Here is a 13683-nt window from a genome sequence, read left to right as displayed (position 1 = left end):
TGGATGCAATAAGACTTTAAGTCCTTTTGAAGTGCTCCCTGCATTTTCCCAGAGTTTTTCAATACTTTTTATCATCTAGGTGAATGCTATTTTGCATGCTTGATGTGCAAGTTTATCTGCATACACGTTCTCCTTAGATTAATGAAGTTTCAGTCCTTTTGCTTTCTAACTCCAAGCGTTTCTGTGTGTTCTTGAACCATTCACTCACTTTCCTGATTCCCTTGCTACCTTAAACATTCAATTATTTTCTCTGGTCTCATCTTTTTAAAAAAAATTCTTTTTTCAGTCTTCTCATTCAGCCATTTAAAAGTGCTCAGATCTCACAGATTGTGAGAAAGACACATTGTCCTATCTGTGTTTTCCGCCTCAAATGGAAAAAAAAAATCTCTACAGCAGTTTATATGCACTCTCTTGTACTCTTTAGCAACTACTGAGTCTTTAATTCTCTAGCATTTATATCACCATTATTCTACTGAAGCTACTCTTTAAAAAGTTCCATTTACTTATTAGCAACCAGATTCCTTAGTGTTCCTGTTCATTGATGTCCCTGGACAGTTGGACACTATGGAACCCCAGCTTCCTAGAAACCCTTCTCCACTTACTTCCATAACATTCTAATGTGGGACTATTCTGACTTCCTCAACTGCCCTGTTTATCACCTCTGGTTCCACCCTTTCAACCAACTTTTTAATGGGTTCTGACTTTGACATTCTTATTACTCCTTGCCTATACTCTTTTCCATGTCTTGACAACTATGCACTTTGGCTTTACTAACCACCCATACGTAATGACTCTAAAATCTACCTCCTTCCTTGATTTTGCCCCTGAGCAGCAGTCTTTCCTTACTGAGCTTACTGCCATATAGTTTTACCAGGATCTTCCAAAAATATTTCAAACGCATTTCCAAAATTAAACTCATTCTCTTCATTCCTCAAACTGATCCTCTCCCATGTATTTATCAGTGTCAGTGATACCAACATACTTCTTTTTATAGTTTCAGTCCTTCTCTTCAGCTTGCTTTAAACAATTCTATATTTAAGATCTGTCAACTTTACCCATTTTTTGATGCCCTTTATGTTTCCACTTCCACTAACCCTTTCCAACACTCACCTCTTATAGACTCTGGTAGTCACCCATTATTGGTAGGTTCATCTGTTTGTAAGCACGTGGTAAACTTAGGAGAATTTAGCTCTAACCCTAGTTAAGAGCACTTGCTGCCCTTATTCGGATGGTGGCTGGTATTTGCCATCAGAGTTTCAAGGTCTTTATTGAGATGCACAGCATAGGAATTTATGTTATTGCTTTTCGTTGAAAATAAAAGAAACATACAAAAAGCACAGAATGTCTAAGTGTGATGGCTCTAAACATGTTGTTCGACTTCAGTCCTATCTCTAACTTGCTTCAGCCTCTGTGCTCATCTTTGCGCCCTGTACACACGCTTCTTAATTTACCACCAATTCTGCGTCAGTGCAACCAGAGAAAACTTGACATGGACTCCAGCCACACCCCCAACTTACTGTGTTGGCTCCGGCCAGGCTGTGTGTGGAATAGCTTTGCACAGACAAGGTCTGAGGGATGAGGACATGGCCTTGTGTGGAGAGAGGCCAAAGTCAGAGACAGAAGAACAGTTTAGGGTCTCAGATTCAAGGAGAAAGTGCGAATCCACAGACACTGGAAGAAGTCAGAACTTGAAGGGATTTGAACGAGCTTGAAAAATAAGTGGGTGTCTGCATAAATGGAAAATATTGAGGAGTCAGGACAAGCAAAAATGCAAAAATGCTCATCTAGATATGGGACTAGGAGATAAGTTGGCTGAGAGGTGATCAGGGGAAGAAAGATAAAAGTTGGCCCTGGGTTTTTCTACCCTTTGTGTTTTTAATTGATGTACTAGATTAATATTATGTTTCCTGGGACCTAAATTGGAGTTATTATCAGTGAACTAGTGAACCCAGTTTAAGCTATCCAGTCTTGAAAACTTTGTCCTTAGATACTAAAGTTGAATTAATATCCTTAGACTCATTCTTATTCCAATATAATTATTTGTTTTTGAGAGCCCCCTTCATTAAATTGTTTCTGTAAGGTCTATTTTCTATGTCCACGAGTCTGACCAATAGCTTTAAAACTTCAAATACCACTTCCCTATAGTGTAAGAAGCTTTAGCATGAAACTCCATGGCTCTGTGAACTCTAAAATTACATGCATTTCTGAATGACTGTGCAAATGTGCATGTTCCTGGGTGTCTGCTTAAATATTTTAGCAGACCCTTAAAGACACAGGAGATCTGAAAAAGCTGTTGTCCCGGAGGTTTATCAATGTGAGCAGGATGCTGGAAACCTCTTAAAATATAAATCTGATCATGCCCTGCTCCTCTGTTTTATAACAGTTTGGGTTTCCCTTGGCGCTTGAATGAAGACCAGATCTAAGGAATGTGACCTATAATACTTGAGGGGTATGTCAATTTTGAAATCTCTAGACTAGGTTTGCATTGCTTTTTTTCCTGGACATGTGGCTCGAGAATATATTACTTCATTTCAATTCCTTTAGCAAACTCTGCTCCCTCTCATCTCAGGGTCTTGCATATTTTTGGGGGGAAGGAACTGTCCCCATCATAATTTCCCAACCTGCTTCCACCAGCCCTTTCCCCCAATTACTTTCTATCTCACTTCTCATCTCAGCTTAAACACTGTTTTCTTGTTAAGTCTTTCCTGACCGTTCTGACAAAATTGGGTTTTACTTATTCATATGTTCATAATTGCCCTCTACTTTTATGTCATGATGTTTATCACAGCTTATAATTATAAATTTGAGTCAAAATTTTATTAATATTTATCTTTTGTGTGTGTAAGCTCAGAGTGCAGGGAAATGATGGTTAATTTTCATTGTATTATTTGTAGCACCCAGGATGGAGTTTGGTACTCAGTACATGTGCAGTACAGATTTGTTGAATGAATACATGCTTTGATTTACTATCTTGGAGCTCGTCACTTGAGTGCGTAGTTACATTCATACACCCCACAGCATCCTTCACAGAATTTTAGTACATAGTAAATCCTAATTAAATAATTGTTGACTGAATGACAAGATGCTTTCCTAACAGAGAAATGCTGCTTTCCTGCAGTTACCTTAATCATGTGTTCTTTTTATTTCCCATATGTAAAAATGCTAAATGGTGTAATTTCTAGGTCAGTTGCTTAAAAAGGTATTTCCAAAGTGATGAACTCTAATGATCATGTTTAAGTCTTCATGAATTTCACACATTTTCCATACCTGCCTACAGCATTTGTATACATGAATACATGGAGAACTTATCATTTGATTTTTCATATTCCGTAGCTAATGTGAGTTGCTATGCAAATTAGACCATATAACTTTCTGCACATTTTAAAGAATTATATGCATGTGCCTCACTGTATGTTAACTGATATATGGAAGCAGTAAGTACTGACAGAGCACTTAATTGCTTAAACCATCATCCTGGCACAGTGAACCTTTCATAATTCTTGATAATATGTTTCTGATTATTTGTTGCCTGAGTGCCATATCGTAAGAACGTATGTGAACGTAAGGGTCTATGTGTAGTTAGGTCATATGCCATTTTATATAAGTGAGTGAGCTATAAACCAATTCGATTACACTGGAGTTAAATTTTGAAAAGGTGATTCATAAATAGAAATGAATGTTTTCACAGTTATGCTTCTCTAACATTGTGAAGGCATAACATTGTTATACTTCTCTATTACTGTTTACAGTAATAGATGCCTTTACTGATAAGGCTAAACTTGTCCAGAATATTCACAACATTGTAATATTTGAACAATATTTTTTGTCTCATAGAAATGACTTTGAGAGGTGTTGTTAGCTAGACAGTGCAATGCATACTGATAAATTAGAGAAAGTATAAGAAATGAAAGCCCACAGGAGACATTTTATCTGTTTTAAAAATCATTTTGTAGTTTGACAATGCCTAGTAGCTAAACTCAGTGTCCCAGGATCTATTGAACTGATAGAAAGTGGAGCTTAGCAGTTGCACTATCATAATAAGACAGTTGTCAGCATGCTAGAATCTCATTTTGACTGTGGTTTGATGGAAGTTGCCCTCAAAGGTGTGTAGTAGCTCTATTGAAGACACCCACATATGCAATACCACGTAATTGAGCTAAGAATCAAGTAGTATAAAGTAAAGTTCCTGGACTTTCAAAAGTAAAGACACTCTCATAGATTACCTCTCACCCAGCGTCCCTGTGGCAATGGAGCTGAAGCACTTGTGCTTCAGTTAGGACTCAGTGGCAATTCACAGCAAAGATGAGAGGTTGAACGTGAATATTGAAAACTAGAAGCTAATTATGCTTTTTCAGAATAAAATGGTATCTAAATGTATGGAGAGCCTCTTATGAGTCATAAATTGTGCCGTAGATTTTACAGGGACTATTTGAACTCTTCACAGCAAACCTATGGAATAGGCACTATTATTATCATTTCTGTATTACTATCGAAATTAATAAAATGAGGCTGAACTGGCCTTCTGCCACAGAGTTTACATGACAGAACTTTGGAGCCCAGTCTCAGAATTAAAAGGCCAGGCTTCTAATCACCACACAGGCAAATGAGATAAAACCCAAATGGCTGTTTATGAAGATGGCTGCCGCAGGCTATTTGGGAAAGATATTTTTGGAACCACATTGTCTAAACTACGCAAGGTTTTTAGTTTGTTTGTTTGTTTTCAATAAGTAGTGGACCCAGAGCTATTGAAGTTGAGATTTGGAGAATTAAGATAGTATAGGGGCTGGTAGATATTCTTAGCATTCTTATCCTTCTTTCATTCCCATTCTCTCTCTTACCATTCTATACATACAAAAATGAATGAACCAAACCTATAAATCCCATAAAAGCTATCCTTAATCTGTCCCTTTTTTAGTGTGTTTATAAAAAAAGGCCAATAGCTTTCAAGCAAATATGATATGGACTGAAGCAGAGAGCTCTGCACAATTTTTAGGATGTGGCTTGGCAAAATCTGTTCATTTTTTCTCAGGAGCAGGAAATACATGCAATGAAGCAGATTCATCCAGTGCATAAGCAATTCATAGAGTACATGTTTTTCTGGGAAATTGACTGATATTGCTGTATCATCAATATTCTTTTATATAATATTGTCAGCTATTTTTATCCTATTGTCCAGAATCATAAGTAGAAAAAGTACCTGCATTTTTGATGCTATAACTTAAAAGTATTCCAAGTGTAACTTTTAAGTTTTATTAAAAATGAAAATAGTACTAAAATTTTCCTTACCTATTTTAAAATTTTCACATTTAGAAGAATCTATTATATTTTAAATTTTACTTACTGCAGCCTAAAAGCTGCAACTCTTTAGCACCATAAGCAAGAATTGTTACAATACATGCTTCAGGTTTTTAGGTTTTTCCACCAGGGCTTGGGGTATATAAACACTAAGAAGTATGTGAAATAATGAATTATATCTTACATCGAGTATATTTGTGCCACCATCCTATACTCATAAAGAATATTGCAGTGTTTCCTCTTGCTCTTGGACTTAGCCTAGTGAAATTACATTCTGGACAGATACTACATACTTACTGACAATAGTGGGGGATATGAAGCCTGTTGCTTCATATACCCCATGAAGATTCAATCAAAGCCAAAAGGAAACAAAAATAGCTTGAATAAACAAATGGCAATTTACTCCAAAATGTATTATACATTTGCACATGAAATTTTCCCCAAGTCTCCATTAAGTAAAAATATTGGAGAAAGTAATATAGTTCATGGGGTTAATTCAAAAGCGGGTGGGTAATTGAATGAAAGATAGTCAAACAACTGATTTGAAGAGGCCGTTATAAACCACTTAATGCAGATTTGAAGAGAAACAAATAGTAGGAAAATCTTCCATTTAAAATGAATAATCTTAAAAGTATACAATTATATGTTAATTTCAAATATATATATATTGTATTTATAATTCACAAAATCTTAGACGTTTCTGTGTGTGTATCTTACAGTGAACTTCTGGGAATCTTAAAAATTCAAATCTGGATGATGAAAATTAGATCAAATCAATATTTAGCAATATTCAACCAATTTGTAATAAGCTTAGTAATTTGTAAGTATAGTAAACATATGTATCCCAAGTAAAGACAGGTGAAAAGCACTACTCTTAATATAAATTACATTATATTTGGAATTGTAACTCCATTTCTAGTTCCCTCTTACCTAATATCATGCTAATAAGCTTCTGTGGTGTAGATACTGGTTTTAAGTTTCCTCTTAGGATTTGAACTGTCAGTAAAACTTTAACAGAAACAACTCTAAACTACTTAAACTACTCAAGGCTAATTATTAAAAGGTGTAATGTGCAGCATGTGACTATAGTTAATAATACTCTTCTGTATATTTGAAAGTTGTTTAAAAGTTCTCATCATAAGAAAAAACATCTGTATGTATAGTGACAGATGTTACCTACACTTATTGTGATCATTTCACAATGTATACAAATATTATGTTGAACAACTGAAATTAATATAATTTATATTCAATTATATCTTAATAAAAAATGTATAAAGGAGAGCAATCAATACTTGGAAGTTTGTTTTCAACATCTTAGATATTCCACCTCTTTAACACAAATAGGACATTATGTAAAAAAGCTTTACCTTAATAATATAGTTCCTAGTTTGCCAATATAAATGTTAGCTAGATTTGTCTGAGTCATAGTAATTCTCAAAAGAATATAATTCTCAGAAAACTAATTCCACTGAGGAAAGTAAGTTTAATTTTTCAAACGTGGAGAGAAAACTAAGACCAGAAAAGAAATATCCAGTTTATTATTTCTAAAATGATTGTAGATTAGCCTCATTGATTCCATAAATTTCTGTTGAATGCCCAATAAATACAAATACACACACACATTGATTTATTTAAAGTAATATGCAATGTCTATTTCAGTTGTTTTAAAAAATGATTGAGCAGTGAGCAATCGAAGTCAGATATGAGAAAAGATAATGCTGGTTCTTTAAGTATTTCATGGTTACTGAAAGAAAAAAAAGAGTTTTTCTGGTTCTGAAGGGTAAAAATAAGTATCTGGAATAAGATATACTACAAACAAACCCTCTAATTCCTGTTTCATTGATATATTGGGGCAAAGGTTTCCAAATGACAAACTTGTAATAATACTTCTGTTTTACCACACTGATGAAAAAATATCAGTAACATTAACAATGATTTAAATAGAATAACCATCTGAATAGTTTAAGAACACTGAGTGAAATCTTAGATTTCAAAACAGGTTCCTTTCACAAGCAAAAATTTGCACGCTCACATTCAAATGCACATTTCGAAACCATCTCCTAAATTATTTCTCATTCTCTCTGAGTTCTTCTTTAAAAATAGAATCAAATTTAGCAATATGTGTTAAATTCTGTAAATAGGATTAGCTAAATTCACCCTAGTTTGTCTGAATTGTTTTGAAACACAAAACACCATTTTGAATAGCCACAACCTCTTTTCATCACGTTCCATGTTCAGCTTCCTATTTTTGCTCTTTGCTGTGGCCTTGAGCACAGTGTTCTTTTTTGCTTCACTTTTCTTCACTTATATGATGAACACAATCATGTAGTATTTGAGAATGTAGATCTACCCCTGTGGCTGTGTTGTCTCTGTAACTGTTCTATGTCTTCTTATTACTGTGTCAGTTTTCTTAGATTGTAAAGTTTTGAATTTTACAATTAGAAGATTTTTGTTTTATTATGAAAAAATTTTCTCTGATACCATTTACCCTAACCTGAGTTACCTATCTGTGTATTATATAATCTGTTTATCGGGTCTATATCCCTCTATTTAAAAAGTGTCAGGGGGCAGAAAATGTAGACGCCAATTTTAATTGTTAGCTTAAAACACTTTTTCAAACATCCTCTTTGCCGAATATATGACTTGAATACCTCTTTTATTCCTCTGTGCTTCTGTTCATTTTGGTAGCAGCTGAATGGAGGTAAATGATCTGCATAAGTCACAAACTATATAATAGGATCATGCATATCTTATTTTTTATTTTAGCCAAGTTCTAAGTAATTGCCACCCACAGCCGGTATTTAATAAAAGTTACCAACAGATGGAACCACTGAGGGCCAGGCAAAATTTAACTCCACCTGATAAGTATATCTTCAAGATTAATAACATCTCAAAGCTAAAGGGATCCCCAATCTTTATAATCATTTTCAAATTAAAATTTTACATAATTAGATTTCAAAGGAATTATCAGGCATTGCCTATAAAACAGAACTTGCTAATCATTCCTGTACATTTTGTACTGACTTGCCCACTATTAGCCTGAGCTATATTTACATTTTAAAGAATTAAGGAAAAAGTAGACATTGTGTTTGTAGTTTCTTTTTTCATGTTATTATGTTCAAACTAGGAATACATTTTTCTCAATTTTTTGATACTCTCCCCTGCCCCATCGCATGACCTAGACATGAAAAGCTCTATAATCTCCTTCACTAATTTAGAGAAAACCATAATTCAGTTGTTACAAGTATAATTCATGCCAGAGCACTGAGAATCACTAAGCAACTAATTCAAGAATTTAATGATTTAGGGACTTCCCTGGCAGTCCAGTGGTTGAGACTTCGCCTTCCAGTGCAGGAGTGCGGGTTCGATCCCTGGTTGGAGAGATAAGATCCCACATGCCTCATGGCCAAAAAAACAAAACATAAAGCGGAAGCAACGTTGTAACAAATTCAATAAAGATTTTTTTTAATGGTTTACATTAAAAAAATCTTAAAAAAAAGAATTAATGATTTATCTTTTCCTAAAATTTTAAACTTTAGAGGAACAAGATGAATTTTCTGGTCTACTATGGCTTTCTGTGTTTTTCATTTGCATCCATATTATGATGTAATTTGGGTTCTAGATATTGAGGAACGTGCTTTGGAAACTGTGTTGGGGTGAAAGTATCAACAATAGTTTAAAGTATATGTAAGTGAAATTACTCTACTTTTTTAGTCACTAGAGAGTGAAACAATGTTTCATAAAATGATTTCTTTGCATTTGAGAGAAAGAAAATTTAAGGAGGTAGGATTATGCGTTGATAACTGATATTAGTGTATGCTAACAATGTTGAATCCATAATTTGATATTGATAATTCTACATATTTCTTCCTGAACTACACCATTAGCATGGTGTGTGTAAATGCTTACTCTAAGTATAATGACTATAGTTTACCATTAAAAAGTAGTGTTCTTTATGGAGAACAAATGCGCTTAGTCGGTTTCCAGAAGCTATAAATTCTATAAGAAATGTTTAATCTAATCCTTGATCATAATGATTTTATTCTCTAAATGAGGAAATGAGACATATATGAAACAGTCGATAAACAGTTGGATATGCTAAATGCTACAAAGCAATTAAGTAAGAACAGAGTGATATGAGATCAGGTTGTTATTGCACAGGTTTGTATATGTGTCAAAGGAACAAGGCATGTGCCTTTTAAGTCTGACAGCTGGCTATCTCTCTTGGACTCACAGGGTGTAATTACCTTAAAAACCAGAGGCTGCAAGAGAAATAAAGCATCTTCAGTAAGCATAAGTTTGGGAAACAGTGTCTTAAATAATGTTATGTGTCTTTAGCAAGACTTTTCTTTTTCAAAATAGGCTAATGTACATTGGGATACTTGAAAGTAGACATTGTCTATAGTAGTAGGCATAGTACTTTTTAAACCTTTGTTTTCACCTGATATTCCACAGAATTCATTTTAAAAATGCTCTTAGTGAATTTCCCATGGTTCGTGTTGGCACTCAATCTTGATGCTTAGGAACTGAATTTCATCATTAAGCAGAAATTGGAACCATCTTTTAGTAATAGATTTGCATTAACCAATCTCCTAAAACTGAGCTATGAAATCAGAATGTCAGCAATTTAATTAAGAATGAGAAGTATAACTGCCAGAGAAACCAAATACAATCTTCTGAGTAGTGTTTTCTCCCCCATAGGAACACAGCATGGGAAAATAAGTTATAATTAGGAGACTGGTTGGTGAACATGAAAACAAAACACAACAAGGTAAGAAGATGTACGTTTCAAATGTGTAACGTCCTTGCACTAAAGTAACCTAATGTTGTCATCACCCTTAAAAGGATATGCCCGTCATTAACACCATACAAGTTACGTCCTTGGTCCATGGGGTACTTCCCTGCGGACACTGTTCTAATTGCATTGCCAAACTTTTATCAGTCACTAACCTTTCTCCTTTGTGGATAGCAACTTTCCTCCCTTTCAATGGAGCATTCTGTGATTAGCTACTTTAGTTAATCTATTTGATTAGATAACTTTCTAGTCTTGTTGATTTGTGAACTTATTCATTTACTTTGTCCCTTTAAGGTAATTCTGTCTATATATGCTCTGATAAGTGAAGATATAGTAAGTTAGTTTTAGAATACATTGAGTTAGTGGTACTGGAAAGTCTGATTCTGATTTTCCAGGAAGAAAATGGAGAGATGAGACTCAAGAGCCAGACAGAATTTAGAAACATATATTTCGGAGTCTTTTGTGTAGATGTGGATGGGATTGTCTGTTTGTTTAGGATAAACAAAAAAATGCACAAAGAATAGAATATTGGAAAATACTTACATTTAGTAAGTGGGGTATCCAAAAATAGATAGAATATGGAGAGCCATAATCATGTAGCACAGTACTAGTTAAGGATGTATATCTATATCTGTATTTATACATTTATGTCTGTGTATCTATGTCCCTATCTATCTATCTATCTATTTATCATCTATAATATCTATCTATTCCCCCCTCCCTGCCCCCCCTCCCCCACCCCCGCTCCTTTCTCACCAACTTCTTTTAGGTCTGGGATAATACAGAATGTCACCTTAGAGCATCAGATTGGACTAAGGAGAACATAACTAGTTGAGTGGGATGAGGAGACACTTTTTTCTGCTTAGTGATTGGAAGTAGGACTAAATCCAGAAAACCCAAGTAAGCTCTCAGGGTTTGGCTCCTTTTAGTTTAGCAAATCCAAATTCAGCAATCAGTCATGACACTGGATCTTTGCTGGTCTAACAAAGCTTTCCCTTCCTCATACCAACATCCCTTGGGGCAAATAGGTGAAGGAAGGAGAGGCTGAAATCTGCACAGAAGCCAAGGAGCCTCCAGAAGGATATAGGACTGAGGTTGCCCCTTTCCTTTTGTGATTCAATAATTTAGAGCTTGGTATGTTTCTGACAGAGGACAGCTAGAAAAAAAAAGGGATCTTGTGTTTTCCAAGGAAGCCCACCATAAGGGGATCCAGATTTAAATTTGATCTAAGGACCTAGAGTTTGATGGGCTTCCCCCAGACTCAGCTTTGTTTGTACTTTGGGAACGATGGATGAGCAGTGTGGGTGTTCTAAGGAGGCTCAAACTGGCAGTAAAAGGATTAGGACAGAACGAGCACCGAGCCTGCAGCATGATGGCTGACGTTTGAAAGCAAGACTATACCCAAACTCCTAGGGTGCAGGAGAAATCTTTGGGGAGGACAGCAGGACTTCGGAGAGAGACTCTCAATTACACAAATGAGAATTAAGCAATGACTTGGAGAAATGAGAGAATTTTTTCTATATCTGTTCTGTAAGTTGTGGAAGAGATTCATATATGTTATAGCAGTGCTATGCTGTGAAAGCAAGAGAGGAGAGCACTTAAGGAAGGCATGCTCACCAGACATTTTTGTAGAACAGTCAAGAAAATGAGACCTGAAGAAAATATCAGTCATTTGAGCATTTAGAAGTCAGTAGTATTTTAAGAGACATATTAGAACAACAGAGTATGTACCTAGATGGTTAGAGATTAAGCAATTAGGATTCTGGGAAAAGAAGGAATTCTATCAAGCAGAGACCACTCCTGGGGAGGTTTTTTGGGCTTAATGGGATAATATTTTAAAATCATTATTGCCTTTAAAAAGACAGAGTAGGCAATGAGAAATAATATGAATTTTTCTAATAAATTCTATTAATTATTGAGCTTCTAGTATGCACTTAGCACTGTGCTATTTGCTAAATAGAAATGTTAAAAGAACAAACATGCATGAAAATGGCTGATGAAACCAGCTACTAAAAAGGCAAGATGGAATGAAATCAAGTTGACATTCTAAGAATTTCTAGATAGAAATGAAAGTCCAGTTGAATTTGGAAAGAAGCATTTTTAATTGGAAGCTTTGCAGTACATGGAAATAACATGGGCTTCAAAATCAGGTTTATGTGAATACTGTTCTGGTAGGTTTTTATAATATACTGGGAATTTCACAGGGAACAGTTGGACTCCTAGGACCAAGATAAGAGGAGCGTAATGTAAATTCCATCTAACTGATGGCAGAATATCCTGATTTTTACTTTTCTAGTAGCTATGAGAATGATGGAGCAAAATGACTCTATATTTTAAAAAGTAAGTACATACATACATACATACATAAGAAATAAATCAAAACGTAAGAAAATACTAAATTTATATTCAAGAACTTCTAAGTAAAATTTTGAATTTTGCATGCTAGGTTTGCTCAAAGTGTAGAAAACCTTTCCATCATCTCATTACTGAATTACTAGACTTTATAACTTAGTAATTTTAATCATTACAAGATTGAAAAGTACTCTAAGTAAGCATTTCACACAACCCCCTATTATAGAACAAAAAGTGAAGTCTTAAAACATTGAGTGGCTTCCTCTAGTTTATTCATTTTCAAAGAATTTTTGGCAAATTCAGAATTGGAATCCAATACCCTGACTTCCAGTGCAGTGTGTTTTACTGAAGCGAGCTTCAGGTGTTTTAATGGGTGTAATTGTTTTTCTTTAGCGCATAATATTAAATTATTATTTTCTATAATTTTTTGGGAGCAACATACATTACACATGAAGGAAAATCATTATGGTCTATTTTTGTGAATTTACTGGTTTATTTGTGCTGATTTTGATATTCCCATATCTGAAACAAAATTTTTTCAGAATGCATAATGACATGCAAAGCATGGTGATTTTTTTTCTCGACTGGTTTTCATACATGATTAGAGTATCTTTTCAAACTTCTGGAACTACATTTGAATCCTGTCAGAAATAAATGAACAACCTCAATGAATACTTTAGTCTCCTTTGAGCTCTTTGAATTAGATTATCCCTCTCTGCAACTTTCAGTTCAGATGGAAAAAACCAGGGAGATGCAGCTAGATTGTTAATAGTAGAAGTGGTCTGATTCAGGTACAGCTGTACAAACATTCCTCCCATTATAGTTTTCAAATGGACTTTGCAAGATATATGGTAATTTTTTTAGCTATATATGTGGGCAAGTTTGCAATTAATACCAATAAAGTGAATAGTCCATTTAAAGTCAGTCTTTCAGAATGCACAATTCTATATTTATGACCTTGATTTCATAATGTAACGTAAAGTGGAGTTATTCTGCAGTAGTTTTATTTATATGTTTCTTTTTGGTATAAATATAAGAAAGAAATTTTTCACTTGAAATGTTGACTGTGGTATATACAGAATATCAAATCATTTTGGTGAATATCTCACTAGAGAATTAAAACAATACTACCCATTTGTTTATTAATCTGAAACATGATTATTGAATCACTTTACAGATTCTGACTATATCAGGAACTTCTGACTGTTTCAACATACAAACTGGTATTGATCACTAAA

The sequence above is a fragment of the Pseudorca crassidens genome, chromosome 12, assembly GCF_039906515.1.
Source record: "Pseudorca crassidens isolate mPseCra1 chromosome 12, mPseCra1.hap1, whole genome shotgun sequence".
Lineage (NCBI taxonomy): Eukaryota > Metazoa > Chordata > Mammalia > Artiodactyla > Delphinidae > Pseudorca > Pseudorca crassidens.
Note: the sequence above shows the minus strand (reverse complement) of the source record.